This window comes from Triticum urartu, chromosome 2 (genome assembly GCF_003073215.2).
Source record: "Triticum urartu cultivar G1812 chromosome 2, Tu2.1, whole genome shotgun sequence".
Lineage (NCBI taxonomy): Eukaryota > Viridiplantae > Streptophyta > Magnoliopsida > Poales > Poaceae > Triticum > Triticum urartu.
The window spans coordinates 747155065-747162558 of NC_053023.1; positions in this window are offsets into that span (position 1 = coordinate 747155065).

A 7494-nucleotide genomic window follows, 5' to 3' on the forward strand; every position below is an offset into this window, starting at 1 on the left:
GAGTCGCTTTCTTCTTCCTCTTCGTCGCCATCGTCAGCGGATGAAGAGGAGGTCTCATCTTCGAACAACACGTCCGGAGCGCCTTTTTGGCGAGGGCCCTTCTTGGCCCCTTTGGCCGCTTTCTTGGCCGTCTTCTCTGGCACCTCATAAGGTGCTGGAAAAAGCATTTTCATCAATAATGGGAATTCTTGGTCTTCGAGTAGCGGAGCCGGACTGTTAATCCCCTCCGCTATCTTGATCCAGGCCTGAAAACACGGGTAGGAAAGTTTAGGCTTTTTCTCAAAATATGCTACTAAAGGGTACGCCTTGAAAACATTAAAAGAACTTACCGGGTTAGCCTAGCGTTTTAAGCTAAGCCCGCGATCTTCGGTCATGGGCGATGGCATCTCGCCGGCCTTGAAGAGCGCTCTCCAGATTTCTTCGTGCGTCATGCCGAAGAGCTCTAGTAGCGTCTGGTGCTTGGCCGGATTGTACTCCCACAGATAGCAAGTCTGGCATTGGCATGGAAGGACCCGACGAATGAGCATGACCTGGACCATGTTGAAAAGCTTGATCTTCCTATCTATCATGCTCTGGACGCACGTCTGGTGTGACGCCCCAAGACCGGAGCTTCAGATGCCTTCCAGGGTTTCCGAGATTGTGTGATTTATTTCGTCCGTTGCATTCATCTTTACATCATGTGCATTGCATCATGTCATCATGCAACCCATTTTAAAACTCAACTAAATAAATTGCATAGATCGTTGATCTATTTAAATCGAGGGAACTCACATGGTGGTTTCTCTTTAAAACATACCCTCCCAATATTTAGGGAGCTATTTTAAAGTATTCCATTAATTTGGAATTATCCGCAACCCACTTGCATGTTAAATCCTTGACCTTTCCTTCTTCCGATTTTCGACTCTCAAACTTTGTCGATAATTCTTTTACCTTTTTTCCGGAGCTCTACCAAAATTCTCAACATTTTTGGGCACTCCTAAAACCTATCCTAGTTCAAACCGTTTGAATTAAATTCAAAGAAATTTGAATTTATTCTTTCAATCTTGGTCTTTCCTAATTTCTTGGATCAACACATTTTTGTGTGAGTCCAAGAAATTTAACCTCTTGCTCAAATTCGTTCACTAACCCTCTCTTTATTTTTTTCTTCTATCTTTTTTTTTCTTTTCTCTTCATGGTAAAGAGAAGAGGGAAGGAGAGAGGAGCCCAGCCAGGCCTCTGGCCACTTGGGCCTCCTAGCAGAAGCCCGCCTAAGGTCCAGCCGCCGGCCTCTCTAGGGCAGCCTCTCCCTCTCTACTGGGCCGGCACAAGGCCAAAGCCCACCTAACCTGACCTAACCTAACCATAGGCCCGACCACTCCCTCTCCATCTCTCCCTGCATCCCTCCTCCTAGCGCCGCCAGAAGCCCACGCACGACACTCGTTCCTACTCCTCTCGCTCGTCTCCCTCTCCCGATCCCGCAGCGAAGCCCCTCGAGCACCCAACTCCAACGCCCCTACCTCGCTTCGCCTCTGCTTCCGTCAATGTACGGACCACGCCGCCGCGCCTGAACCATCCTGATGTCGCGATCCCGCCTCGCTATTCGACGACCAACGCCGCCGTCGGCGCCCCAGGGGCCATCACCATGCCCTGCTCCCGGACATCCTCGACGCCGGCCTCTCCTTCCTCCCGCGCCACCACCGAATGGCCATCTCCACCTGGGCCCTTCGCCCGCAAGGCCATGGCCAGGCCACCCCGGCCAGTCTCCTGCCGCGAGCTCCGCGAGGACCACGTCGCCACTCCGGCCAGTCTCCTACCGCTGCCCTGCGTCGTTCATTGCCGTCTTCCCCAGTTCCGGCAAGGCCCTGCATCCCCAGACTCGTCCCTACCTCCAGGTCGCCGGGATGACCCGCCACAGAACACCAACAGCATCGCAGCCCTGCGCCACCTCGCGAGGGACGGCCTCTTTGCTGCCCGGGGGAACCTTGCTCTGCGCCGGCCCCGACATCCGCCCGTGACAGTTGCTGCTGCCGCGACTCGAGCTGCTGCTCCCTGCTTCTCCAACTACCGTCATCTCTTTGCCATGACCGTCGCCGAAGACCCGGGTAACAAAAAAACGTCAAGTACCTCCGACCGACCAAGTATCCTTTGGAACACTAAGTACCACGACGTACGGTGCCCGAACGTCCACCACAACAGCGCCAAGTTCCACCACCGACGACCATTTTGGATACGTCAAGACCCGGACCGACAAGTACCGTGGCACCGAAGACCTTTGATGCGTCAAGTCCCTTTTCGAAAGTGTGCCACTACCTCCGTCTTCGGAACCGCTAAGAACGACAAGTACCTTGATGCCCGATGCATAGAAAAACTACCGTCATCAACGACCCGAGTACCACTACCGTCGACCCTTGAAGACCCCGTGGACGTCAAGTTCCATGTCGCGACCCCGAACATCTACGGACGCGTACGACTACCGTTGCCCGAAGAACCGCGAGTCACAAGCACCGTGAACAACTACCGTCGCTGAGATCGCGAGAACCTCTACTTCCTCCTCGAAACGTGAACGACTACCGTCGACCCCAAGTGACTCGGATTCATCAAGTCCTTCTACGAAAACGTCTACCACTACCGTCACGAGTACATCTACCGTCGTCGTGTACCCCCTACTTCCACTACCGTCACGAGAACAACTACTTTCTCTACAAACTCGAACCGCTCGAGAATGCTCCCTTGGAAGGTATAGCCACCGAGACGACGGTCGTGAATGAATGTTGAGTGATGTATGAGATGCTCGTGGTTGCATCATGTCCGAGTTGTTCTTTGCCAGCTTCTCCTTGCCTTGTCGTCGACATGTGGGAACCCGGTATTCGGGAGCACCCCATCATCTTGCATGTCACACTCACACCAACTTCCTTTTGCACCGGTATCCCCGTGGGCTACTGGATAACCGATATGTTGCCGTGGCATCATTTTCGGATTCGTCGCCATGTTGCCCTTTCGTTTCCGCCACGATGACAAATGCCTCATATCTTATCATGTCAACGTTTTCATAAATACTGCATAAAACTTCCACATGTCATTCGCATCATGATAATAACATTTAGATGTTTAAAATTGTTGTTGCACCAAATTGATAATTGCATATGGGGATTTACCGGATTTGTTGTTTTGTTATATCCGGCCCCATTAAAATTGTTTAGATAGTATAGTTTTGTTATGCTCCACCTCTTGCCATGTTATCCAACATTTAATATTGTTGAGTACATAAATGAGAGAGAACTAAATAATTGATGTGGTGTTCCGTCAATATGCAACTCGTTGCATATTGAGATCCACTTAACTTGTAGTTTTGTTTGTGCCCTTTGCCATGCCATGCTTCATTAAACCGGACATGCATCATACTTGGTTGTGCATCATGACATGTTATGTGATGGTTGTTTTTTATGTTGCTTGCTTCTTTCCGGGTTGCCTCTCTCGTTAACTTCGGTTTCGTTCCGGAGTTGTGAGGATCCGTTCGGCTACATCCGTTTGTCTTCTTCATGGACTCGTTCTTCTTCCTTGCGGGATCTCAGGCAAGATGACCATACCCTCGAAATCACTTCTATCTTTGCTTGCTAGTTGCTCGCTCTTTTGCTATGCCTATGCCGCGATACCTACCACATGCTTTATCATGCCTCCCATATTGCCATGTCTAACCTCTAACCCACCTTGTCCTAGCAAACCTTGTTTGGCTATGTTACCGCTTTGCTCAGCCCCTCTTATAGCGTTGCTAGTTGCAGGTGAAGATTGGAGTTTGTTCCATGTTGGAACATGATTATTGTTGGGATATCACAATATATCTTATTTACTTAATGCATCTATATACTTGGTAAAGGGTGGAAGGCTCGGCCTTATGCCTGGTGTTTTGTTCCGCTCTTGCCGCCCTAGTTTCCGTCATATCGGTGTTATGTTCCTTGATTTTGCGTTCCTTACACGGTTGGGTTATAATGGGAACCCCTTGACAGTTTGCCTTGAATAAAACTCCTCCAGCAAGGCCCAACATTGGTTTTACCATTTGCCACCTAGCCTTTTTCCCTTGGGTTCTGCAGACTCAAGGGTCGTCTTTATTTAACCCCCCCGGGCCAGTGCTCCTCTGAGTGTTGGTCCAACATGTCAGCTGCCGGTGGCCACCAGGGGCAACTCTGGGCTGGCCTACCGGAACCTTGGACAATCCGGTGTTGCCATGAGAATGAGATATGTGCAGCTCCTATCAGGATGACGGCACATCGGGCGGCTTTGCTGGTCTTGTTTTACCATTGTCGAAATGTCTTGTATCCGGGATTCCAAGTCTGATCGGGTCGTCTTGGGAGAAGGAATATCCTTCGTTGACCGTGAGAGCTTGTGATGGGCTAAGTTGGGACACCCCTGCAGAGTTTTGAACTTTCGAAAGACGTGCCCGCGGTTATGGGCAGATGGGAATTTGTTAATGTCCGGTTGTAGAAAACTTGACACATAACTTAATTAAAATGCATCAACCGCGTGTGTAGCCGTGATGGTCTCTTCTCGGCAGGGTCCGGGAAGTGAACACAGTGTTGGAGTTATGCTTGAACATAAGTATTTTCAGGATCACTTCTTGATCACTTCTAGTTCACGACCATGCCTTGCTTTCTCTTCTCGCTCTCATTTGCGTAAGTTAGCCACCATATATACTAGTGCTTGCTGCAGGTCCACCTCACATACCTTTTTCTACCCATAAGCTTAAATAGTCTTCATCGCGAGGGTGTGAGATTGCTGAGTCCCCGTGACTCACAGTTTACTTCCAAAACCAGTTTGCAGGTGCCGATGATACCATGCAGGTAACGCAACCGAGCTCAAGGAGGAGCTCGATGAAGATCGTGTGCGTTGAGTTGTTTCTTTTCCAATTGATCAGTAGTGGAGCCCAGTCGGGGCGATTGGGGATCTAGCATTAGGGGTGGCCTTCTTTTATTTGGTTCCGTAGTCGGACCTTGATTGTATCTAGATGATGTAATGCTATATTCATGTATTGTGTGAAGTGGCGATTGTAAGCCAACTCTTTATCCCTTTCTTATACAGTACATGGGATGTGTAAAGATTACCCCTCTTGCGACATGCTTACTATGCGGTTATGCCTCTAAGTCGTGCTCCGACACGTGGGAGATATAGCCGCATCGTGGGTGTGACATCTGGAGCGCAGTCAGCTTGTCCGAGGGACCCCAGGTTAGGCCCCTCTCTTGCTAGGAGGTGAGCCGCATCGGGATTCCGGATCGGAATTCGGGGGCCGCTACCTAGTTGGCATCACGCGGCTCGGTGATATAGAACCACCCTGATTGCCACCCTTTCACCGTCTCTGCAAATGAGCCTTCGGGCTAGATAACGTTGGGCATCTTGCCTACCATGGCGCCTCCGCACTCTGCTTGTTGACCGCTCACCACCTTCGGCTTCACATTGAAGGTCTTCAGCCATAGGCCGAAATGAGGCAGGATGCGGAGAAAGGGCTCGCACATGACAATGAATGCCGTGATGTTGAGGATGAAGTTGGGGGATAGGTCATGGAAGTCTAGCCTGTAGTAAAACATCAGTCCACGAACGAAGGGGTGAAGAGGGAAGCCCAGCCCGCGGATGAAATGTGTGAGGAACACAACCCTCTCGTGGGGATCTGGAGTAGGGACGATCTGTCCCTTGGCCGGGAGTCGGTGAGCGATCTCCTTGGCCAGATATCCGGCCTCCCGGAGCGCCTTGACATCCCTCTTCTTGACGGAGGAGGCCATCCACTTGCCCCCAGCTCTGGATCCGGACATCTTTGGAGTACTTTGTCGGATGAGGGGAAAGCTAAAAGCTTGGGTGCTGGAGCTTAGGGGCGGAAGGACTAAGGAGGAGCAGGGGTGTGGGTAATGAAAGGGAATCCTTATCCCCTTATAAATGCCATGAATATCAAGCGTCTCCCTAGCTACTCGCCTTAAACTTGCCTATTCCCAAGGGCCATGCAAATGGCATGATTGGGTCGCCCACGCCCGTATTGATGAGAATCCTGTAATAAGGGGGACACAGTCTCTGCTTTGACAAGACGTGCCAATAGCAATCGCGTCTCAAAACATGGAGCGGTAGACGAAAACGGTTCAAAATTATGATCGTACAGACATGAGGTCATCGGCAGATTAGACTCGTGTAAAAATATGTATTCTCTCTGCAGTTATGTATGGTGTGTGTGACAGCTCCAGATACTATCATTGCATCCAAAGACTATCTTGAAGTTCGGATAGAAGGGAACCCGCCTTGCAATGTTGAAGATAATCTGCGCGTCGGACTCCTCATCATTGAAGCCAGGTTCAGGGGCTACTGAGGGAGTACTGGACTAAGGGGTCCTCGGGTGTCCGACCTATTATCCATGGGCCGGACTGATGGGCTGTGAAGACATGAAGGCCGAAGACTGTACCTGTGTCCGGATTGGACTCTTCTTGGCGTGGAAGGCAAGCTTGGCGACCGACTATGAAGATTCCTTCTTATGTAACCGACTCTATGTAAACCCTAGATCCCCCCGGTGTCTATATAAACCGTAGGGGTTAGTCCGGAAAGGATATACTCATTACCGTAGTCATACAGGTTAGACTTCTAGGGTTTAGCCATTACGATCTCGTGGTAGATCAACTCTTGTAACACTCATATTCATCAAGATTAATCAAGTAGGACGTAGGGTATTACCTCCATAGAGAGGGCCCGAACCTGGGTAAACATAGTGTCCCCCGTTTCCTGTTACAATCGATCCTAGACGCACAGTTCGGGACCCCCTACCCGAGATCCTCCGGTTTTGACACCGATAGTTTGCTAGACAACAAAATCCATCAAAATGTATTCAAAAGAGAAATCAAGACATTCCTCCACCTCCTCCTCATGGGCCTTTGGATCTACCACAAAAGGGCAAGGAGAAAGGCCAAGGAGAGTAACGATGGGGAATGTTTCTAGGGGGGAAGATAAAGTGACGGAGAAAATCTACAAGAGGGGAAATCTCCCTTTGTGATGCTTGTAGGTGTTGGGAAACATAGTACAAAACAAAAGAAAATTCTCGCTAGGATCACCCATGAATAATATGAAGATGAATAAGAGGTTTCAATCATGATTGTTACCGACTCCGAGTAGCAGCGGAAGTAGACGAGTCGGTGTAGATGGTACTTGGAGTCCCTCTAACCATAGATGAACAATCCCATGAACCGCTCACGAACAGTCCCTCGAACAGAAGACCGAAAGCAAGGCCTCTCTACAGATTGCAAACATATGGTCTTCATGATTCGGCAGCACTTCACCATCCAGAACTAATCGGCATCGGAGAATTAGAGGAGGAGATTAAAGCCACACGGGGCTTCCAATTACGAGGATTAGAGGAACAAGAACTAGCTCTAATTATCTCAGTTAGAACTAGTACTAGAGAACTAGAGGAGGCTCCGAAACTTGTATGTCCAAATAGCACCAATGCCTCTAGTACATATAGGTTGGAGGGGGAGGAGATGCTGCAACACAAGG